At 38.0% G+C, this 25,990-nt stretch overlaps 1 protein-coding gene across 4 annotated transcripts in view; it reads right to left on the bottom strand.

Moving 5' to 3' along the window:
• DLGAP1 (DLG associated protein 1) overlaps positions 1–25,990 on the bottom strand; it is a 774,858-nt gene that overhangs the window by 542,611 nt on the left and 206,257 nt on the right. For all 4 annotated transcript variants that reach the window (XM_089678097.1, XM_089678117.1, XM_089678128.1 and 1 more), the window contains one exon: positions 11,406–11,483. The gene's annotated coding sequence lies outside the window, so the exon portion shown is untranslated. The remainder of the gene's footprint in view (positions 1–11,405; positions 11,484–25,990) is intronic.

The following is a 25,990-nucleotide window of genomic DNA, read 5'->3' as shown; positions in this document are numbered from 1 at the left end:
GAAAAATACAGAGAGTAGAAGCAGAGATAGCCGTATGTGTTGAAATTAGCTTAGGTGTGAGTTGCTCATTAATATTTCTTTTGTTTCCATGGGTGGGAAAGGTGTTTGGTGAAGAGAGTCATTAAGGGCACCTGGCAGGGGGTCTCATGAGGAATTTGAGGTGTGAATGGTCATTAACATATCTTTTGTTTCCAAGGGTGGGAGAGGTCTGAAGTGTGAATTGTTCATTACAATGTGTGACAAGCTTGGTAGGAACATCCTGTGTTCAGTGGTTTGTCCATCTGAGTACCTTGAAAACGCTTTGCATGCATTTTTCATGATGAAAAAAGGCTCTGGACAGCATCAGGAACGCTGATAAAATCTACTGCTGAACGCAAGTTTTCTGCATTAAAAAAAACGACTGTAAACTCAAATGCCTGTAAACGACTGTAAACGAAGATGTGTACATGGACACATAGGAAGACATTAGGGAGAGTAGAGGGGCTGCTGAAAAAAACGCTGAACAGTTCCTAAATGTGAGTTTATCAGCTGCAGTGTACATGATCCCGTATGAAGGATTTGACTGATAATCTATTTACATGAGGAAACATTTTGTATTTTGGGGCAATTATTTTATTAAAGGACTTTTATGCATTGTGTGTTTATTTACATGTCTATTTTTTTTCTTTGGGAGGGGGATAAGTAATAAGGGGTACTAATGTATGCTCATCTCTGAGTCCCTTATTATAAAGCTACATTCAGCTTCAATTCAGAACCACCACCAACCACCAATTATTTTTTTGCTGCTAAATGTCAACAATCTAATGGCCAGAGTATGTTAACTCATGTTCTCTGAGCCCCAGTTATCCTGGGCCCACCCCTGCTTGTATTGTGACAGTGAAAGGAGAATCAGCACATTGATGAGCTAATCTCTCCATCACTTTGATGTCTACTCCTATCAGTATCATTCTTTTCCACACAATAATGGAATGGCTCCTTTTATAGCTTCATTCTTTCACCACCTGCTCTGCTGTATAAGGACTGTAACAGGCTGATACGAGGTCAAGAACAGTTAATGACACTTAAGAAAATACATTCAGTGATTCATTAATGACTAGAAAACTGCATTAATTTGTGTCATTTGAATCTGCCCCTTAAGTTATGCTTTAAATAGAAGCATCTTTTGATCCTTATATTTAACTTAACTGCTGCCCGACTTCTAACTTACCTTTTGCTTTATATTTCTTGAGTGCTTGGTGTATAAAGGAAAAAAAAATGAAAAGAGAAAACAAATGCAGCCATAGCATCTGTTTACTAGTAAGCACAATATATCATTTTTTTGTTCTTTGGTTTAGATATGCTTTAAATAAATATTATGTCTGTAGTTGTAACATGTAAAGTAACAAGAACAGTAGCATGAGCAGAAGAGGAAGCAGTGGCTGTGGAATACTTAAAAAGCATGTGCTCTTAAGTCTTCTAATGTAGGGAGGGCTGAAAAGAGTTACATAAAAATAAAATCATAAAATGAAAGGCAGATGAGTTCACTGACATTTTATGTAAGATGTTTATACAGGGAGGTCAGTGAAGCAAGGAGTTTACAGTTTCATAAGACATCTTCAGAATTGTACATCAAAACATGTCAGCAGCAATGTTGTGTTTCTTCCTAATTGCTACAGAATCTGATCGTTTATCATACAGTTGGAGTAAGTCTACATCCAAATCTGAAAATAGCTCAAGTACATAAGACACTTTTGGAATTTTATCATCAATATAGGATGATTCTATTAAAACCATTCAAACATGACATGGAATGTTGATATCAGAAATTCAGAAGATGGTATATGTGGCAAAGCCTCTCCTCAATGAAGCCAAAGGTTGTCATTTCAAATGCCACTTCTTAGTATATTTAATTAGTCAGAATAAGGGCTGATCCCCTGCTGATCAGAACAGAGCGGGTAGATGACACATGTGTCTGCTAAGTTTCTGTAGAGTGGACATATGCAGAGCCTGCTCTGCTCTATGGGTGGCCAGGAGTAAACAGACTCTGCTGTCCATTTACACCTGGCTACCACCGATCCGCTGCACTTAAATGTAAGAGGATGGAGTCCTCTCCTGTTATTATTAGTGGGCCTGATCAGACCTGGCGGTAGATGGGTGTAAATTGACAAGTCTGTTTACACCCTCCTGTCTATAGGGAGGAATGGACCTTCCGATCAGGTCCACCTGAAAAACTGACAGAAATACCAAATCGAAACTCTTGTCTGCAAGGGGCCTAAAGAGGCAGTGCAATGTAAGTAAATCCAGAGCAGCCCATCAGCTTATCAGCGAAAGCTCCTTTCTAATTGCTTGTTGATTGGAATTGCACAAATCACATTTACCAACTTTCCAACCCTGCCCCAGCATCCCTTTAACAGAATCTGCGTGGCTGGGGGGCCACTATGACAGCCAGGCCCCCCAGGCATGCACATGATCAGGAGACATCCCGCCAACTCCTGATCATTAGTACAGACTGTGAGTTGTCTTTGACAGCTTGTCACTGTGTTGGGAATGCTCAGTCAGCATGCTCTCAGCACAGACAGCTCTGCTACCCATGGACACATATATGTGGCATTACAGTTAAAGTCCATCCTCTTTGCTGCCACAGATATCCTTTACGTGGACAGCAAGAGGTTAAGCTAATAATTCCAAATATTTTATTTTGAAGGGCATAGAGAATTTTGATATTGTTCCTATACACTGATGTGTTGAGACATTATTCACTGTATCAAAATATAGTTAGATGATATGAATTTCTATTTTTATTTCAATGTTATACAAAGGAAAAATACATTCCGAGATGTGAATAGTCAGTCACCTAGTATTTTAAAAAGGAAGTCATGGATGGTAGTCTATGTATTTCTCCCTTGGTAGATTTCATTTAGGATGCCTTCCAAAGATGGAATATATTTGGCCCTTGGCAGCATGATGTCCATTGCAGTGAAAAGAAAGTTTAGTCATATAATGACAGACGAGTTATTTACATACTCATTGTCTAATATTGCAAATATGTTTATATGAGACTATAGTCACTAAAACTGAGCAGATATCCTTTACATCTGTCTCATTTAGCACAAATCTGAAAGAATATGTATAACCAAAACTTTTTTTTTTAGTTCTGGATAGAGTAAGGAAAGGATTAACCTCCTGTCAGCTAATTTTTTGCTTCCTTTGGGAAGATTTCCTTTTCCTTGATCTCCTCCAAATGCAACAGCAAGTGTGAGGACACATGTTCTGGTGACAATAGACTGAGATCTCATGCACACAATCATTCAGGGGCCATACAGTGTGCACAGCCTGCATGATGACATTACCAGTACCCACTGCTGTTGAGTATATGCACCTAGTGAGAGGCATTAGAAGAGGTGACTATAAGTGGTTATGTTCCATGGTTTGTATAAAGCACTCACATGCGAGCTGGTGTATGTTCTGAACACACACGATCATAATTAGGAGCATACATAAATGTGCATGCGGGTACTTTACGAAAACCTCAGCACACAAACGCATACAGCTGCTTCTTCTAATGCAACTCAATAGGCAGCTGTACATGGCAGCAGCAAATCCCAGGAATGTCATTACACAGGCTATGCGGTGCATTTTTTTAGACAGTTGTCACTGGAACAAGTGTCACCATTGAAAGATTTCCCCTCATCCCCTCAACCCTGGCTCTGTTGGCAATATTAAAATTTTAGACTTCCCATCACATTCATTCTTGGTGACAATGGTCACCAAGTAAAGCAATAAGTAAAAGTGTGAATCTCCTCAACAGGGACAAAGGAAACAATAACAATTCTAACTCTTCCCTACTCTACCCATAACAAAACAAAAAGTATTGTCCATACATACACTGTTATGCATACATTTTATTCTAGGAGTTGAAGAGGATGAATATGGCTATGTATGGAGACAGTGAAGTGGATTTACTAAAGGAGTTGAAAAATTTCACTTAAATTGGAACGGAAAAAGGAACATTAATTTCAATCCAAATAATATGTCCATAATAGAATCTCAATAAATCATGTGAATATTCACTTCATTTATCCAATCATGTGAAAAGCAAATGTGTGTTCACTTATTTCATCTGCACATAATTGGGTATTAAATGTGAACAGGAAATTTCTTTTTACTTGATGATGAGATTTTAGTTATTAGGATTACATATACTGTACTTTAAAGACCAAATCAAGACTTTTTTTTAGTTTTGGATAGAGTGGGAAGGGCTAGAGCCTCTGTCAGGTTTTGGTTTCCATCTGTGTCCCTATTTGGAAGAGTTCCAATCACATCCAGTTGGGACAAAAATGACAGGAAATCACCCCAACACAGCTTTACATCTTCAGCGAACTGTAAAATGAATTGACAATTAACAATAAATGACCTTTAGCATTATAAAAATGGTATTTAAATAAACAAATAAATAAAGAGAATGTCAATCTAATTAATCTAGAAAAAGCATGCCTGGAGGTCACTGTTTTTGTTATTTTATATATATCCCCCAAACCTTTTTTGAAAAGGGCATTTAAAGTCTGAACTATGCACTTTAGCAGTTGATACATTTATATTTTCAGATCAAAAGCACAAAATGTTCCAACATGCTGGTGCAGAGCTTGTATGACCCATATGACTACCTTGGCTGGTAAATAGTTGCCTTTAAAATGCAAAGTGAACTTTTAGCTGGCTTTGTCTGTGAACCCTATGAGCTAGCTTCACCAGCAGGTGAAAATTCTTATGGCCAAATATAGCTATTTTACAGAAGCGAGAGGTTCTGAGTAGGTGTAAGTACGGCAAGAAGAAAAGAAAAGCTAATAATTCCACCTTATTTAAATATATTGCGTATTACTTTTTTAAAAGAAATGTATGCTGTACAGTGAAAAAATGTTGGCATAGTATACTGTAGGCCTGTTATTAGAAGGGATATAAAAGCATTGTGTTTTTTGTCATATTCCATGTAAACTTTCAATGTATTTAATTCTATACAAAATGTAGTTTTAAAAATTATAGGATAAAACTGCCTACTAATTACATAAAAAGTGACCCAGATTCCTTAGCATAATAATTTCATTACAGCTTCAGCCACACTCTTAATAATTACATGTACAAGGTTTGATAAGTCACAATGACTCTGAAAGTTGCTGAAATGTAAAAGCTTAATTTGTAGTTTGTGCATCAAGGTGCATTTAGGATAATCAAATCAAAGTAAATGATTACATAAAATCTGGTTAGAAAAACATCATTGGGTAATTGTCTATTTTATGTAGAAAATATTAGCAAAATGTTCAATTCATCAAGTAGAGTAGAACTTTTTCATTTATATCAGTGGAGGTGCACAGAACTCATGAGTCACAAGCTTTCTTGATGTCTAGGAATATTTCTAGAGTCTGCAAAAATTGTTGTCACTGTGCTTTTCAAAACTAACCAGCTGCACTATGAAATGAAAAATTTTTCATGTCATAGACTTATTTTTTTGTCATTAGTGGTAAGCTTTTGATTACTGTATATATAGGGTTAATACAAGGTTTTCTAAGTTTGTGATGGGTTTAGTTGCTGGCAGCCCCTGGAACTGCAACAGAGGGTAGTACATTAAAATTGGCCTGGGGAGCAGAAAACTGAAGCCCAGTGCCAGTTAAACCTCAGGGTATTTGAACAAACAGTGATACAATGGGTGAATCTTTTCAACTATTCACATATAAAAAAAAATACTCTCTTGCACTTAAGCTTACAGCACCAGTTTTTCTCTTGGAGTAGCTCTAATGGCAAGCTATTGAGTGTATCTCATACAAACTCCCAGAGCTGCTCTGCTTATAAAGCTATTCTATATTATAATATTACATTTTAAAGTGCATTCCCCATAAAATACATATTAACAAGGGGCATTAAAATAATAATGTATTTCCATATTCTTAACAAGCGCTAAAAGAACTTTAAACAAGCACTTTGCTCTGTAACTGCAGTTACTGTGGACTAATTCCTCCTCAAAGATAATAGAAAAGCTTCAAAGTCTGAGCCAAGTCAGTTTCCAACAGATCACAGCTAGTGCTATTTCTTTACATGGATGGCTGCCACATTCAGGATGGAGGAGCAGTTATTTTTGTGCCGTTGTTAACAGAAGGTAAATTTCAGTGCCTGCAACACAATTAGTAATTGAGGGTTTGTTTTAAAGGCTTTTTTTACTGATCACTAAAAATATGCAAATATTTTAATGTCCATAATCTAGACACAGATGTATTTTAAGATCTTCAGCTGTTTTTTTCAGATTTTCTTTCTTAGTAGAGATGAGCTCGATGTACGAACGTAAGTTTGACTCGAACATCAGCCGTTCGTGTTTTTGCTAAACACACGAACGGTAAGGGCGTTCGGCAGGCTTTTCGCCCACCGAGCACCCAACAATGCACTGCACTCTCACAGTGCATTGTGAGAGCCATGATTGCCCAGAGCAATGCGCCTGACCACAATGCGCCAGCCAATCGCAGCACAATTGGGCATAGCTAGCAGTGAATTATTATACAGGATTTATATGTCAGATTGCGGCGAGTGCTCGGCAGGTCGGTGGGCATCAGGTTTTTTTTTATTTCAACGAGTTGGTGTTGTCGTAACAATGCTGGACACTGTGATTGACAATGGAAATGTTTGGATTTTTTTTATTAAAGGACTTATCAAAACCTATTGTTTTTTTTTTGTTGTTCAATTAAAGGAATTTTTCAAATGTCTGGTATCTTTATTTTTTCTAAATATAACCCTTAAGTGAATGGCTAGGGGTACAAGTATCCCTTACTCATTAACAAGGTGTGGGGGCAGCATCAGGGTGCCCCCTTATTTAACCACTTGCCTACCAGGCACTTTTACCCCATTCCTGCCCAGGCCAATTTTCAGCTTTCAGCACTGTCACACTTTGAATGACAATTGCGCGGTCATGCAACACTGTACCCAAACAACATTTTTATAATTTTTTGAGACAAATAGAGGTTTCTTTTGGTAGTATTTAATCAGCACTGGGTTTTTCATTTTTTGCTAAACAAACTGATGGGCACTGATGAGGAGGCACTGGTAGGTGGCACTGATGGGCATTGACAGGCATCCCTTGTGGGCATTGACAGGCATCACTGATGGGCACTGAAAGGCAGCATTAATATATGGCACTGATAGGCGGCACTGACTGGCACTGATAGGCAGCACTGATTGGATCTGCTAGGCGGCACTGATTGGAACTGTTAGACGGCACTGACGGGCACTGATAGATGACACTGACTGGCACTGATAGGCAGCACTGACTGGCACTGATAGACAGCACTGAAAGGCAGCTCTGATGGGCACTGATATGTGAAATTGATGTGCACTGGTAGGCACTGATATGTGGCATTGATGGGCACTGACAGGTGGCACTGATGGGGCTACACTGATCATTAGACTGATCATTAGTGCCCTGATGATCAGTGTAGATGTCCCCTCTGAGGAATGCCACTTACCGGCTCTCCTCTCCTCAAGCGCTGTCAGCGTGAGGAGAGGACTGCAGATAACCGGAATTTCTCTGTTTACATGCGATCAGCTGTGATTGGACATAGCTGATCACACAATGTCATTGGCTCTTTACTCTGACCGGTGATCTGCTGTATCCCACGGACACAGTGCACCACCAATCGCCGTGCCGCATGCCCCCAGGGGCGTGCATGCGCAATTAGAGTGGGAGAACGTCATATGACATCCTCCCGGAACAAGAGAACTGCCGCCCATCTGTCATTTTTTTATATGGTGGGCAGGAGGAGATTAAAGGGGTACCCTGGTGTTAATGAACCCCCCTTCCCGCAGACCCCTACAACCACCGGGCTAGGGGCGTGGGGAAGAGGCGCTTTTCCCCATTGGCATGGGGACACTATTCCAATGCTGAGGGCACGTGGCCTGGTAACCTGCAGGGAGTGGGGAGCTGCTCGATCATCAACCCCTTACTTGCCCTGCCAGGCCTGTGCTCAGTTCAAGGGTCTGGTAGGAATTTAGGGGGGACCCCATGCTTTCCTTCCCATTCTTTTGGGGTAGGGTTCCCCTTAAAAGTCCTAACAGGCCCACAGGCTTTTAGGGGGTACCCCACGCACTTAAAAAAAAATGACTATGGGGCCCCTCATAACCTTCCTACCATACCTAAAGGGTCTGGCTTGGATTGGTGGGGGGGGACCCCATGCTGTTTTTTTTTTTTTTTTTAATAAAAATGTAATTTTTAACAAAAATGTCAGCCCTGCTGTTGCAGGTTCTATGCATTGTATAGCTATGCAACTTTGCTAGTAGTTTAAGGGGACCCACCAAGCATAATAATTAAAGGAATTTTTCTTCTTTTTTTTTTTTTACTTTAAGCAATGAAAAATGCCCCTTTAAAAACAATATTTTTTGATTTTTTTTTCACTCATTCATGTCCATCAGGGCAGTACCCAAGTCCCCATACCCCTTTTATGGCCAATAACTTGCATATGAGCCTTCAAAATGTACACTTTTGAATTTACTAGTTCGATTCCAATAGACTTGCATTAAGTTCGAAGTTCATGGTTGAACTTTTGTTAGCTTCGAACACTGGGATGTTCAGAAGATCACGGTTTTAGTGCTTTCTTGGATTTCTGTCCAGTCATGCTTACTGTGATCTTCATTGAAGCTAGAGTTACTAAATATGCCACTAAATCAGGAACTGCCCTTGCTGACTTTGGTTTGTGGGGTGGGTGGCTAAGCAGGTGCACTGGTGGGAGGGACGATTAAAGTCTTTTAGATTCAGGTGAAGTTGCATATGATGTTTATAAACTGTACAAATTATGTCTAACTGCTATTGCTGCTGAACTACAGAACGTGTCGACAAAGCTTCTTTTGTCCAGTAATTCAGTGTTGTTACTGTGGAGGAAGAGGGGTCACAGCCAATATTCTTTAGATTTAAGTGGCATGTATGACATTCAGAAATTGTACAAGTTAGTGAGGAGGTGGTGGGTTTTCGATATGGTAACATCCACGAGAAAATGTTGTTGTATGCAGACGACGTATTGCTTTTGCTTGGTGATACAGGCTCATCCTTATGAACAGCCATGCATATAATCTCTCAATTTGGTAAATATTCTGGGCTAACACTGGTCTAAGTTGGCCCTGCTGCCACTTGATGGGGTCACGGACCCAACAATGTCTACTTTCTGTCCGGTTATAATAGTATCCTCCTTTAAATTCCTGGGTAATCTCATTAGTTCCAATTTACTAGACTACTGTCGATTAAATCTAGCCCCGTTGTTGACTCGCTTTAAAGACAAGTTGAAGATATGGTTTAGACCATGGTTCTGGTTGTGTTTGGCAGGTAGAGCGAATCTTATAAAAAGGATATTTATGCCCCAATTGTATTTTCTTTATAATTCGCCAGTAATGATTCCGCTGAAAAACCTCTCGATTATAAATACTATTTTCCGCTCCTTACTTTGGGGAAACTGCCCACCACAGATACGGATAGAACAGTTACAGCATCCTAAAGATAGAGGGGGATAGCTTTGCCCAATCCCTGGTTGTGTTATCTGGCTAGCCAGGTGTAACGTCTGCATAAAGGTATGGGGGAAGGAGGCACCACGAATGTCACGGCTAATGATTCTACGCTACAAGTGATGTTACATTGTATGGCCTCTGGCTCATTACCAGAAGGTCTTGAGACTTAATCTTTTTGTAAACCAAATAAGTCCTTCCCTACCTATCCACTAATTCATAAAATTTGGGTCGAGGTCAAGCAGCTGCAGCAGGTTACAGGTCACATCGCATATAGTCCCATATGGAATAATGAGGCATTACTAGAACTGGCCAAGCTACAATATGCCTCTAAGTGGAAATGCTACGGGATAACTCATTTGAAACATATATTCGACAATGGTCAACTCGTGTCATTTGATACCTTGCAGTCCAGGTATAATTTACCATCTACAATGCTATTTTATTACATGCAGTTAAAAAATGCAGTTGCCGCTCAAGTCCTGTCAGCCCTATGGCACTCCTCCCCCATCCCCATTTTCAAATATTTGCACTCAGCTACAACTGATAAAGGGATTATTTCTCTCTGCTATACCATGCTTCTGTCAGATTACTTAGAAAAATACCCAAATAGGGCAAGGGGGCAGTGGGAGCAAGATGTGGGGGCTTTTGAGGAAGACCAGAAACTTCATCAATACTGGGAGGAAGTGATCAACACTCTTAATTTGGTGTTTCAAACTAACCTACTTGTAGACCCTAAACAATGTCTTTTAGGTATTTTAGAAAATGTTACCCAAGATACATTTATACTAGAAGCCCTCTCCAAGGCTCTGTTCCAGGCACGCAAGGCTATTCTTGTGTGTTGAAAATCAGAAACTCCCCCTTCTATGGAGGATTGGAGGCAGAATATGGGAACCATCTTGAGATACAATCGTTTAATTTACCAACATCGTGGGTGCCCAGGTAAATTTGAGAAACTCTGGGAAGCATGGTTGGCCACTCTGGGTTTAGCCCCATTGGATTTGATAATGCATAGGCTGTTGTGATTCTCCTTTCATGATGTGCTCTGCCTGTTGTGTTGTTCACCTTGATTATCATGTAGGAAGATTTATCTGCTGTATTTTCCACTGGTCCACTGTTGGAGGGGAACATCTACTGCTCTGTGTCTGTGGGGTTTTGCATGTGCCTTTACTGCATAATAATACCACAATCTAGTTGCACTTGTTTGTTCATTGGATAACTGGTAACTCTGGAAATTTTCTGTTAGTACTTTTGTTCTTTTTGTTAATGGCTGATTCTTTCATTATGTGTTATATTTGGTACTGCATTCTGTGCTATGTATGCTTTAAACATTAATAAATAATATTTCTTATTAAAAAAAAAACATTGTACAAGTGATGTAGCACTTTTTTTGTAGCTGCCAATGCTAAAGTAAGATAGAATGTGTTGACAAAGCGTCTTTCCTTCAACATCCAGTATGAGCAACAAGGGCACCATCACTGAACAAGAAAAACCAGGATCAAAGACGCACTAGGAAGACTTTTTTTGGAGAACAAATGTGTAAGCCGACGCCTGGTGGTGCCTGCCCATTTGCAGAACATTAATTTGAAAAGTTTAGAATGGCCAACAGGTCCTCTTTGAATAATAATATATGTTTTACTGCTGTGTTACAGGTGTATTTAAAAAAAAAACCAAAATTAGTAACTGCACAATATAGTATATAAAAGTTATTCTTAACACCACATTAAAATATATAAATGACAAACACAGAATTTATAAATAATATCCTTCTTCAAGACATTTTGGGGAATCAGGTACTTATACTAGTAACTTCATAGCAGTACAGAATATGATTAAGAAATTGAATTGCAAGAAAATAAACATAATAGCATAACAAGTAATATACAATATAGAGGACATCATACCTTTTTTGTCAGTTCTTCATTGTCACTAGGCTGATGTTAAATGAATTATGCAGGAACAATCAATAATGCTATGCTGTTCTGAAAAAGAAGAGGAAATAGAACTATTACTAAACAACTTATTTGTTCAAATATATTTTTATTAAGTAAACGAGAGTACACATTTAAAAAAGTCTGTCAATACAATAAGGAATAATATATAGCTTGTATAAGGAGGAGATGTCCATTAGAGGAAATAAAGGATTGACACATGAAGCAGGAACAAATTTAACATAGCTTGAATTAATAAATACATAAATAAGGTCTTTATAAAAAAAATGGAAAAGAATAAACTGCAAAGGACAATAATCTATAACAACTAATCAATATATCATTAACATTTTTAAATGTTAAATGATTATCTTTGACTTGTAGCTGTACGTATTTACCATTTATTCATTACTGGTATTTACTGTATATAGCACACTAATCCAAGATAGGAAGGCATGCATCCAACATACAGTATGTCCTTGTTAAAACATAGCTTGTGTTAGCACAGCCAGTAAAATTGTAGAAAAAGAAGCTTACATGTTTTGGCAAACAGTCTTAATCAATGCTATGATTAAGACTGTTTGCCATATAAGCTTCTCTTGATGCAATTTTAGCAGTTGCTAACAATTGAAAATCTCTGCAGAGCAAAGTAACAATAAAAACTTGACAAACATTTTATTCCTTTTCCAACTCCATCTAAAGCTACCAAAAAAAATTGGCTTTACGTACACCTTAACATTTAGTTAGAAACAAAAAACGTACACACTTTCAAACTTTAACCACAATTTTAAAACATGTCCTGTACTAAGAATAATTTAGAGGTTGCCATTGCTGACCACTTATTGTGAAATACACATTCTCTGGCTGTCATGCTGTATGCAGCAAAATCTTCTGAATCTGTTTGGACCTTTCTATTCAGTCAAGGTAAGTGATTTAACAAATGCTGCTGCCAGAAGATTAGTCTTGGAACTAACATTTTCAAAAGGAGGTCAACAAAAGCAGCTCCAGTGTTTCACTCATGACAGGTTTACTTTAAGGTAGATAAAGCAGAAATATACTCAGCTCCAGTTGCCATGATATCTGAATTCACCATCTGTTTAGAAACATGTAAGCCTAAAATAGCATTTTAATGTCATTCTGAATAATTTTAAGGATGAAAACTAAAGTACTGAGTATAGAAACAAAGTCTACACAAAAGTTTTCATTTTAAATATAGCATATAATTATTATGGTTACAAAAACACCTTTCAGTGCAAAAATATGCTCCTAATAGACAAGAAACATGAATCCCAATAAAGCAACTGAACTTGAATATTACATATAACTAGAGGTTTGCATAACAGGTAGCAAATATACTGATGTTTTTCTTCCCATTATATTATAATAGGGCTGTACCCTAAGTTCTTTTAGGATTTTTTTTTCTGACTCAACATTTGCTCACTGTATATAACTATAACTGTACAGTATATATCCTGTTGCTTTGCATTTGTTTCTTATTTTAAGAGCCATATGTGCCCCCTGTGTGGTATATGGAGCCCATAAGCAGTAGAAACTAATTGTTGTCACTCTTCAAGAAATATTATCAACTAAAACTATTTCAAACTATATGAAACCATCCAATATAAATTTCATATTTTTGTCTTAACTTGTATTTAACTAGAAATGTTTTAGAGTAAGCATTCAAGATGGAATCCATTAGAACTAGATCCATTTCAACTGGATCATTTCAGTTATAAGGAGCAGAGGTTCTTTAAAGAGGCACAAATAAACTGTATACCCTTTATCTCCTATCACGGGCCACATTTAGGCCTCTCAAACCACTAGAAAGTAAATGTCTGTTTTGTGTTTAGGTATAAACAAGGCTTTTTTTTCTCAGAGAATAAGTGCAGGTACTTCCGAGTCCACCCTTGTCTCTGCCCCTACCCACCTCTGAGCACCGTCTCCTGGTTCCACCACCTGCCCACCTCCCAATATGACCCTTTCAGAGAATACAGACCCAAGTATAATTTTGTGGTGCTAAGTAATTTGTATGGAATTTGTTATTGATAGCAAGAAAAGCAATAAAATAAACTCCCTGCAGCCAACAACAATAGACTCCCAAGCAACAACAGACCCCCCCCCCGGAACATAATACCCCCCAGTAGACATAGATCCACCTCAAAAATAATATGCAGTACCTCCTAGCAGCCAGCAATAATAGCCCCCTCCCTCAACAGTAAATTCATCCCAACAACAACTGACCCCCTGGCAACAATAGATCCTACACCAGCAACAACAGACCTCTTTGGCAACAATAGGCCCCCCACAACAATAGATTCCCCCAATTGACAATAGATCTCCCAGCAGCCACCACACCTCATCACCCCTTGCCATTACATACATTTAATAATGGAGGTTCCCGTGTTCCCCCACATTCCTAATGAAAAAAAGCCATGTGTATAAATATATAAAACAAACCAAACAGAGATTCTGGTGTGATCTATGGTGCTGACACTTACCTTTTTAGTAAGAACATGATCAATAAAGGAATTAAAAACATTCACAGCTAAGGATAAACTGAACATATCTGGGTTTAGTTCGAGGCAGGTTTGATGAACATTAAATAAGTTTGAGTGCAGAATCTGAATCCCATTGAAGTCAACAGGAGCCAAATGTTAAAAAAATAGTTCTAGACATTTTCCAGGCACCCAGGCAACAGATATGGGATTTTCATGTACCAAAGCAATATATATATATATATATATATATATATATATATATATATATATTTATATATACAGTCAGGTCTATAAATATTGGGACATCGACAATTTTTTAACATTTTTGGCTCTATACACCACCACAATGCATTTGAAATGAAACGAACAAGATGTGCTTTAACTGCAGACTGTAAGCTTTAATTTGAGGGTAGTTACATCCAAATCAGGTGAACAGTGTAGGAATTACAACAGTTTGCATATGTGCCTCCCGCTTGTTAAGGGACCAAAAGTAATGGGATAATTGGCTTCTCAGCTGTTCCATGGCCAGGTGTGTGTTATTCCCTCATTATCCTAATTACAATGAGCAGATAAAAGGTCCAGAGTTCATTTCAAGTGTGCTATTTGCATTTGGAATCTGTTGCTGTCAACTCTCAAGATGAGATCTAAAGAGCTGTCACTATCAGTGAAGCAAGCCATCATTAGGCTGAAAAAAACAAAACAAACCTATTAGAGAGATAGCAACAACATTTGGCGTGGCCAAAACAACTGTTTGGAACATTCTTAAAAAGAAGGAACGCATCAGTGAGCTCAGCAACACCAAGAGACCCAGAAGACCATGGAAAACAACTGTGGTGGATGACCGAAGAATTCTTTTCCTGGTGAAGAAAACACCCTTCACAACAGTTGGCCAGATCAAGAACACTCTCCAGGAGGTAGGTGTATGTGTGTCAAAGTCAACAATCAAGAGAAGACTTCACCAGAGTGAATACAGAGGTTTCACCACAAGATGTAAACCATTGGTGAGCCTCAAAAACAGGACGGCCAGATTAGAGTTTGCCAAACGACATCTAAAAAAGCCTTCACAGTTCTGGAACAACATCCTATGGACAGATAAGACCAAGATCAACTTGTACCAGAGTAATGGGAAGAGAAGAGTGTGGAGAAGGAAAGGAACTGCTCATGATCCTAAGCATACCACCTCATCAGTGAAGCATGGTGGTGGTAGTGTCATGGCGTGGGCATGTATGGCTGCCAATGGAACTGGTTCTCTTGTATTTATTGATGATGTGACTGCTGACAAAAGCAGCAGGATGAATTCTGAAGTGTTTTGGGCAATATTATCTGCTCATATTCAGCCAAATTCTTCAGAACTCATTGGACGCCGCTTCACAGTGCAGATGGACAATGACCCAAAGCATACTGCAAGAGCAACCAAAGAGTTTTTTAAGGGAAAGAAGTGGAATGTTATGCAATGGCCAAGTCAATCACCTGAACTGAATCCGATTGAGCATGCATTTCACATGCTAAAGACAAAACTGAAGGGAAAATGCCCCAAGAACAAGCAGGAACTGAAGACAGTTGCAGCAGAGGCCTGGCAGAGCATCACCAGGGATGAAACCCAGCATCTGGTGATGTCTATGCGTTCCAGACTTCAGGCTGTAATTGACTGCAAAGGATTTGCAACCAAGTATTAAAAAGTGAAAGTTTGATTTATGATTATTATTCTGTCCCATTACTTTTGGTCCCTTAACAAGTGGGAGGCACATATGCAAACTGTTGTAATTCCTACGCCGTTCACCTGATTTGGATGTAAATACCCTCAAATTAAAGCTGACAGTCTGCAGTTAAAGCACATCGTGTTTGTTACATTTCAAATGCATTGTGGTGGTGTATAGAGCCAAAAATGTTAGAATTGTGTCAATGTCCCAATATATATATGGACTTGACTGTATATATATATATATATATATATATATATATATACACACACAGTACTGCATATAAATACTTAGGAGGGAGCAGGAATTTTAATAATTCAAGTGAAAACATTAAAAATGCTAAATTTCATTAAATAAAATGCCTGAGGGATGCCCTTAATCTGCCTGTGGCATCAGTATGATGTATACAACCTACTACAGCAAAACTGACATTTGCAAAAAAATAAAATGCTGTTTGAATTACCAGTAAGTGACAATTTTAGCCACTTTACTTCTGTTTATATACAAATGGGCGGGCATTCCCTTCATCTATACCAGAACCTTATCCTAATACATGTTAATTTGGGCCCCATGCAAAAACAAAAAAAAAGGTGTGGGGGTTTCCCGCATAATTCATGCCAGGCTCTTCACATCTGTTGTGAAAAAGGTGGACAGCATTACAAAAATACTTCCTCATTCCTTGCCTTAGCAGGCTTTTACTATGCTGTATGCACAGCCCCCCCAAAACCTCTTCCCTTTGCCACTCTGACCCGCAGTCTTGCATTGTATGTGAGGACAGCTAAGCTTGCCCCTATACTGCAACATCAGAGAGAAGAGCACACACTGCTAGGGGAGTGCGGGAAGGTAAGTATTACATTTTATTCCTCTACCCCTAGATTTAATGATCATTTCACCCTTGCAGCATATGGGGGGACTCACTGCAAGAGTATTTTTTTGTATCTTGGAGTTCATCTTACAGTAAACAACCCAATATCTACTGTCTGTCTGTGGTTGTCTATCAAATTACTAGGGTTATTCCTTAGTCTCATAAAGTTATAACAGAAACCTTTGCAAAAGAGCTTTGGCTACCTCTACCCCAGAGAAGAGTAACTTTATATTTGCAATACCAGTAGGTTACAGTAAACAAGATCAAGCATGGTAGCCAAGTCCATTCTAGTGGCAAGTCTTAGTAACTTCAGCTGAACTGCTATATAAGTTGTTATGCAATTATCATACACAGCTAAGTTAACAACACCACAAAGGGAAGACTGCGTTATCAGTACTGGTTTTCTATTGCAGGGTATTTGTCTTCCTCATCTCACCTTTCCACCTGTCTTTAATCCCTCATCCGAATATCAGTCATTTTTTATTTTATAAAATGGCTTTATTCAGATGAGTAGTTCTTGAAACTTTTTAGAGTTTGCCGGTTTGTCGTACATGTAAGAGTTCCTGAGCACAGGCTAAGGTTTGCATGTCTTGAAAAAGTAATATTTTTTAATTGTATTTACATTTACACACTCTTCCAACACTGTTACAAGCCATTGTGTACAATGTTATAAAGTTATAAATATCTATTAATGAGATAACTAACAGGAAAACTGTCTTGCTTAATATTATCAAATTCCCAAAACAATGTCAAGCATAGCCACCAATCAGGTTTCAGGTTTAATTTTTCCAATAAACGTTTGAAAGACAAAGCTAAAAACCGATTGGTTCCTAATGTTAATATGCAGTATATTGTTTGTTTGAGATCTTATAAAACAGCCCCTTTTGTTTTAAAACTTAGAATAGTTTTTTCTTAGTATACTTCTGTAACGGCAAATGCTGGGTGCAATAACTAAAAGCAAGTCATATACACGCACACAATCAACATGTAGTCATATAGGTACTTTTAAACAGCATTTACACCATTACATATTCTACGCATGTGAAAGACCCTCTACCCAATGAATACCTGCCCTGGCACATCATAGCATTCACTCCAAGAAATAACAGAATCCAACTGCAATATTCTTGCACTGTCAAAACCTCCACTTTTATTATCACACAACACACAGAAGTATATATCTTATAATCATCACAATCTGCATAATAACACACACCAATAATAATGTGAGCATTACAGCATGAAATAGACACATCATTTGACAGCGTCACAGCATAGAATTAATAAAAAACAGTGTAGCGCTCTAAAAGACTGTGTCTAATACTCAATATTAATTAATCAATATAAAATATAGTAATATACAATAGTGACAAAGAAAAATTAGTGCCAAACTAAAATATCAAAACAGAAATCTATCACCCATTTAGAAAATAAGTGTACTATCATTAAAAATATATGACTACTATTAAGCACAACCATAAGAATAGTGTACACACAACTACTATAAAAAACTCCAAACTTCATCCAATACAGAAACTCTTAGCAGTGCTCACACAGTGCCAAAAAGAATAAACATTTATAAATGTGTCTTAAACAATGTCCTTTTGTGAGAATGAATCAAATCATGCAGTGTGCAGCAGTGATAATTAAATAAATCCGTGACTGTGCCAAACTCTTCTCCTGTTAACGGCTAGACTGCCTCCTCACCTCCTCCTAGTGACCCCAAGGGGCCAATAGGCTTGCAGGATCACCCTGGATCCTTGATTTACAATGGCCAGCAGCTTCCTTCCTTCCCTGGATCTCCTTTGTGGGGCTCCTACTGCCCCTGATCAGTCAGGATGGTTCTGAAGAATAATAGCTCACCAATCCAGTGAGCCAAGAAAACCTATTACAAGCAGTCTTCCCTCCTCACTGATGTGTGGGTGTACTGCATGTGAATGTGGACCTCCTGGGTGTAGCAAAATGGCGTCTCACGCCGGAAATGCGTCACCACGCACCGGAACTACGGACTAACAGAGTCATGCTCAGACACCATATTGATTCCACATCGTTATCTGAAAAGTCACACTTTTGCTTCAGTTCAGCTTCTTATCTTCCCTAAACTTCTTCTTATCTACCCCAAACATCTTCTCATCTACCCTAAACTTAAAGATTTCTAACTTTTCAAGAAAGTAGACATCTTTAAACAGGTTCTTATCTTCTAATGTGACATTACTAGATGTCATAAACACGTTCAATTCCATAAACAAGTTTTTATCTTACTCTAAGCAGAATATCTTGTCACTCTGTTCCTTTAGCCTAGAGAAATGACATCAGTCACTTTTCATGCTCCTGGAATTTGGGCAATAATGCTTTATTATTAAAGTTACCCAAGAAACAAAGGGTCCAAGGCCAACACATTTCATAGGCATTACAACTTCATACACAAAAAATACCTGGTCTAGGATGCAAAGCGGATCCCCATGGACACAGAGATTATTTGGAAGACAAATACTGGTAAGGTGTATGTACTTAATTACTACTGTTACCATGAAAACAGTTTAGGACAGGTCAGGTTTTCCGGGGCAGACATACCATATGTGTGGACTGTACAGTTGAATAATTGCCCCTGGGACTAATGGGCATTATATCCCTAACAATGTCCTAGCAGTGCTCTTGGTTTGTAGTATCCAATAGGGTATCCGTCTGGTCAGCACTGAATTATACAGACTACTTTCCTCTTTTTCTCTTCACACCAATTGGACTGAAAGTGAAGGAAGGGAGAATTCAGGGTATTGCAAAGAGTTGTTCTTTATCTGCATACAGTATGTCAAGCTATTAACCTCTTTTTCTATACATGGTGAATAGGTTTACTTGGTCAGTAGTTAAATGGGTAACCCAAAAAATATGGCTACCACTGGTCAGGCACAATAAATTTTACCTTACCAGAAAAGGGTTGTGTAATTATATGCACATAAAACTGCATACTATTCTAGCTTTTATTACTTCAGATATAAATAAATAACATGTCCAACATATATACAAAGTTATAGTAGCCCATGGTAATATTATAGTGCCCTACAGCATAATAAAGGGAGTAGCATTGGTTCAGGCACCGCCGATCATAATATATGAGATTGATCAGATTACTAATAAATGAATTAGTATGCTGTAGTGTTAGCCATTGCTTTGGAATGCCTCCAATCATATATAAGATAGAAGCAGAGCCAGGAGGCCTTATAATGATTTTTCAAGACATCACATATCCAGTAAATATATAATATCATCAATTGGTGTTAGCAAAGAAAAGCAAGAAACATAAACGCTGGCTTTTTTCTTAATTCTATAGAATTGTTTGGTGATGTAGCTATGAGTATAATTAAGATACAGAACAGGAAATAATAATATCCATTTTAATTAAGCACTGTTAATTGACATTGTGCTGTTCTGAACAGCCAGCATGCAGGGATTAGATGCCATGTGTGCTTATGTTGGGTATGTTTTTCCAGATCGCTCTAGCTATGTGAATCATAAAAGAACTGCTTCTTCCCTGTTTCAGAGAACAGAGAATGGATTTCCTAAAATAATGCTGGAAATGTACGTCATTGTTGCCAGTGGCATCCTCTGTTCATCGAATACCACAAAACCTCCAGGATGTAAAAGACTGATAAGGGCTTCGGCAACAAGACTGGGATTTAATTGCATGACAGGGATGCTATTTTTATACGTCTGAAAAATATTGATTATGAAACATTCTGTTACTCAGTGCTAAAGGATTTAGTTTGTTGACATAATGTTTTAAAATACATTTTCGAAATTCGATAACGAAATTATATTTTTCCAATTGTTGCACTTTTTAGACATCTCTTAAACATTCATTACATATTGTTTTATGTAAGTTTTGTCAACTGAAATAGATTTCAAGTATGTGTAAACCCAAACACTATAATCTTATATAAGCTTGAAAGTGTTAATGTAATTTCCAAAGGTGTTTCCAATCTTTTTGAATCTGAAGCTTTCATCTTTGGTATTCCTACCAAGAATGCACTTCCTATTATTGGGTGACAACTGTTTCCTAGATGTAGTCTAGTAGTGTCAACTTGTCACATGTGCCCTTGGTGTAGGCTACAATAGGACTTGCTGACACACATTGAACAGGCATGGTCCACCATCGAGAAGCTGGTTCAAAGAAATGATGTTCAGCTGACAAAGGAGCAAGTACATGTGAACAGGAAGTGACTGGAGAAGGCTAAAGGAGTTTATCTGCACTGAGATGCAAAAAGGTTAAGAAAGGCAAAAATATTACTCAGCTCTGCCAGTAAAAAGCTGCAAAAGAGCAAAAGCAGCAAATTCACTAAAAGAAAAAGGAAATTTTAATCCTTTCCAACACACTATCAGTAACAAATGATAACATGTAACATGACTATAAAAAGTTAAAAATGTGTGAGACTTCATTTGGGCTTTAAATTGAGAACAGCACAAAATGAGTCTGCAAATTCACGTTTTCTGTTCTCACCCAGTAATTCACAAAACTTTTAACCAAGACTCACACACTTTTAGAATTGAATCCAATTAGAGAAAGAAAACAAGTATATATATATATATATATATATATATACATACACACACACACACACAATCACCAGCCACTTTATTAGGTACACCTGTTAGATAGCTTGGTAACACAAATTGCTTATCAGCCAATCACATGGCAGCAACTCAGTGCATTTGGCATGTAGACGTGGTGAAGATGACTTGTTAAAGTTCAAATTGAGCATCAGAATGAGGAAGAAAGGGGGTAACTTTGCATGTGGCATGCTTGTTGGTGTCAGATGGGCTGGTCTGAGTTTTTCAAAAACTGCTGATCTACTGAGATTTTCACGCACAACCATCTCTAAGGTTCACAGAGAATGGTCTGAAAAAGAGAAAATATCCAGTGAGTGGCAGTTACGTGGACGAAAATGCTTTTCTGATGTCAGAGGAGAATGGGCAGACTGGTTGCTGCGACATTCAGATGGTAGGGTCAGAATTTGGTGTAAACAACATGAAAGAATGGATCCATCCTGCCTTGTATCAAAGGTTCAGGCTGGTGCTGGTGGTGTAATGGTGTGGAGGATATTTTCTTGGCACTAGCAAGGTGTACCTAATAAAGTGGAAGCTGAGTGTATATGGAGTCATGAAAAGATACACATAGTGGGAATATATTCCGAGGGGGCATCATCCATATTCATTCTAATCTAAATAACGTTTCATATATGGAACTTTAAATACACCCACACAGGGATATTCTGTATTTGTAATTACCAAAGCAAACTATGTTAAAATGTTTACACTTTTATTACATGCAATATTTTAAATATTCTCCCAGAAATATATGAGGAGATATGATGTTTGTATTAAACATGACAAATATGTACAATACACAAATATAGAAAGTTAACATTTCAAAATCTAGATCAATCTACGTGTTGTAAAGCACTTCTGCTTCCTCAGGACAAAAGAATAAGCTTTCTTGTATCCATCTTACTCCTAAAGCTCAATCCCCAAACACATCTAAGAGCAGGTATGGTGGTTGGCCTTCCACTGTCCATCCCTGTGGATAGACATGCAGTTTCTAGAAAGAGGTGTCAACAGTCTCATTCCCAAATTGTGAAGTCTACAACCAACCAAAAAACATGTATATTTCAGTTCCTCTGAATAAAAGGTACAAAATGGGACATGTAGGTTCAAAACTGGGAATGTATCCTCATAAAAAGCAACTCTTCAACAACCCAGAAGCACCTCCTAAACATGTACCCCTGAGACAACATGTATGGATGAGTAACCACCATAAAAAAAAGGTAAAACGTTTATAAGACACTGATGTTGTTTTATAATTAAAAGTTAAAAGTGATGCCATGGACCAACACATAGTAATTGCCCTATCACCTGGTAAAGGGTCTATTGAACCCCGCGTGATGAAGCGGACTCACCTAAAAAATAAAGCAATTGAATAGTGCGATCCAACTCACAGCTATTTAGCAGACAACTAGGGCTAAGAAAAACCTGAAAGGAGGTTACCAGGCTGACCAAGTAGCTTATATAATCTACAGCCACTGTAGGCTGCACATCGATATGCTTCCCTTTGACCTCTCTAAGAGCAGAACGCTCTAGCGATTGCCATAACGTGGAGAGGAGAAGAGACGCTATGCCCTGGATGGATTGACGGTCGCTATGGATGCTCTGAAGTAGGATGGGTGAGCCTAGATGTATGATGCACACATGCTTATTACTATATCGTACGGCCACCTGCACCTTCCCCACGGTGAACTCACTATCATAGGGACGATCACCCCTATTTCAGTGGCAGCTGACTTGCTACTTTGACATTCACCAGACTGGACTGTGTTAAAGAATCTTCACGCACACTCCGTATGTAGTCTTTACTCTATACATGACCACAACTGGACCTAGGACTACCTACACAACACCCATACCTCTGGATAGCTGAGGTTGCATTTATGACACAGATCTATTGCCTTATAGTGGTGACCATTCATGGACTTTAGTCCCCCTTGCCTATTACTATTTGTTCAATCCATATTGTGTGGATAAGTGTGGTGTTTGTGTGGTGTGCTGGCTATACAGCTCTCCTCTTTGACTAGACAACGTTGTCTTTTGTAACCTTTTATATTTTGCGCTTTTTGTTTCTTGTGTATTTTATGACTGTAATAAAGCCTGTTTTTTTTTTATTTAAGCCACTTGGTTCACCTGATATCCTCCTTTCGGGCTTTTCTTAGCCCTGGTTGTCTACTGATGTTGTTTTACTTTGCACAAAACTAAAGATGTCATTGGGCTCTCTAGAATGATTCTTTTACAGACTTTATTTGGTTTTGTCATTCTCCTCTTTTAGTAACTGAAGTTCTTGTACATATACAAAATCTACTACATTTCTACACAATGCCAACAGTTTCCATTTATTTAATATCCTACTCATTGACCAGTCCAGAAATCCTATTTCTCTATGGACTCATTATAATTGGGTTCCTGTTATTGTGACATTCTATTGGTGCTTTCAATAACAGCAGATAGTCAAACCCCATACTTTGTTTGGCTGCACCCCATTGGGTGACTACACCACGTCATTTTTCTATTTATAACAGAATTCAAATATTTCAGTGGACTGCACTGGAGTATGTTGCCTATTTTTAAAACTACGGTACTTTGTGTTTTTGTCACTACTTGCATTCCCGTTATATTATTTGAAAATAAAAGCATGAAAAAACAAGACATAACGCCAATATACTACATGATATCGCAATATAGGATATAAAATACCAGTTATAAATAGGCTGCTAATAAATAAAATGAATAATAGGTTCTATGGGAGTAAGAAATAAAAAAAGGCCAAATTTGCAAAACTAGGTCACTTCAGAAGTTTATAAATTTTACAAAAAAAGAAACATTTAGTTTTGTGCAAGCTGGGGCAGTTCTTGCCTGGAATCCCCATGGACAAATTGACAAAGCTGGCACTGATTTATTGAGTTAACAAAGCACAAAGCATCACACGTCACTCATGCATCAATAGTTTGTGCTAACTTTTGCACTCCATGGAATGGAATTAACAGAGAATGAACATAAGCAGTAAAATTAATCTATAAAATATAATACAAACACAGTTGATAAGAAAAAAACAAAATCAAAAAGCAATTGTAAGGGTATTTATATTTGAAAACTTTAAATAATAACTTATATTATTGCACTAAAGTTCAATATTTGTCCCTATGTCTAATACAAGTATTTAAAAAAAATTATTATATTATTTATTATATTATTTGATCATTTATTATTGTATAAAATGTTAATCCATATGTTTGTTCACTAAACAACTGCTATGTTCTGCAATTAGTACATTTATCTTCTATAAAAATGAATTAAAGCAATTTTTTAAAGTGTGAAATGTATTCTTGTTTTATAATCCTTTGGGGTCAATTCACTAAAGGTTACCACATGCGATATGAAGGTCATGTGACAAATTTTTCAGAAATATTGCATGAGATAATATGAGTCAATTCATCAAAGTAAAATATCGAATGTGAGGTAAATACGCACATTTGTTAAAATAGTAAGATAAATACAGCAAAAAAACAAGAGATAAATCATTAAAGTCAATTCATTAAAAAACACAGTAGCTCTGGTAGTGTTCTATTACACTGAGGAACAAGTGTACACACAGCACAAAACAAGGTTAGGTATAGAGCAGACATGGATTGATAGGAAAGGTTAAGACTAAGTAGAGAAATTATCTGGCTTCTGCTTCAGGGTAAAGCAACCATACAGGATTGAATCAATGCATAGGAAAAAAATAATATAAAGGTGGAGATAAGTCATTTTAACTGGTTAAAAGGATGCATGTATTTTTAACCACTTCCCTACTGGATACTTTCACCCCCATCTTGCCCAGGCCAATTTTCAGGTTTCGATGCTGTTGCATTTTGAATGACAATTGCGCAGTCATGCAACACTGTACCCATATGAAAGTTTTATCCTGTTTTTTTTTTTTGGACAGATAGAGCTTTCTTTTGGTGATTTTTAATCACTCGTTTTTTGTTTTTCTTGCTAAACAAACAAAAAAATGTTGAAATAAAATGTTATAAAATTAGTAATTTGTCTTCACTGAAATGTGCTTATGAGTCTGCACTGATGGGCACTGATAAAAACAAGAGAGAGCACAAATCCACCCTAGTGTAATACAGTTTATTGTATGAGAAATGATAAAAACTTCATCCAGTGCATTCACATGGAATAGTAGCATAAATAGGCACATCAAGGTATTCCTAGCCAGATCCCTATGGTCACTGTCTAGAATGATGATCCCTGAGGCTCTGGAAGGCAGCTTCAGTAACCCTGTCACTGTGGAGCCACCACCACTCAACACAGCATGCAGGACCCACTGCACATGCACCTAGAGGAAGATGGAGACACCAGCAAGTTGGGAAGGAACACACCGACAGGTTTCTATGAAGACTTGTTTTGGAAGCGTGGCCACTTTTGTCAAATCACCATCCTGAGTGGCTCCATAGAAAAAGGTTACTGAGGCTGTCTTCCAGCGCCTCAGGGATCATCATTCTGGATGATGAACGTGGTGATCCAGGAGAGGTGGCTAGGAATGACTTGACTCACATGGAATAGTCTATTATACCATGTGAGTACATTGGATGAAGTTTATATAATTTTTCTTACAATAAACTGTGTTACACTAGGGCAGAATTGCGCTCTCTCTTGTTTTTAGCAGATGTGATCCTGCCACCTGGTGGATTCTTAGAAGGCTGCAGTGACCAGTGTTTTATGCAACTATTGAAATATATATACCAGTCAGTATTGGGCTATGAGGACCAGCGCAACTGCTAGTATATCATTTTGTGTTGTACTGATGGGCACTGATAGGCTGCACTGTCGGGCACTGATGAGGCTGCACTGATGGGCACTGATTTGCACTCATGGGGCTGCACTGATAATCAGAGTACTGATGATCAG

The sequence above is a fragment of the Staurois parvus genome, unplaced genomic scaffold (assembly GCF_062004578.1).
Source record: "Staurois parvus isolate SC_StPar_1 unplaced genomic scaffold, SC_StPar_1.0 ptg000015l, whole genome shotgun sequence".
Classification (NCBI taxonomy): domain Eukaryota; kingdom Metazoa; phylum Chordata; class Amphibia; order Anura; family Ranidae; genus Staurois; species Staurois parvus.
This window is presented reverse-complemented; position numbering and strand designations above follow the sequence as displayed.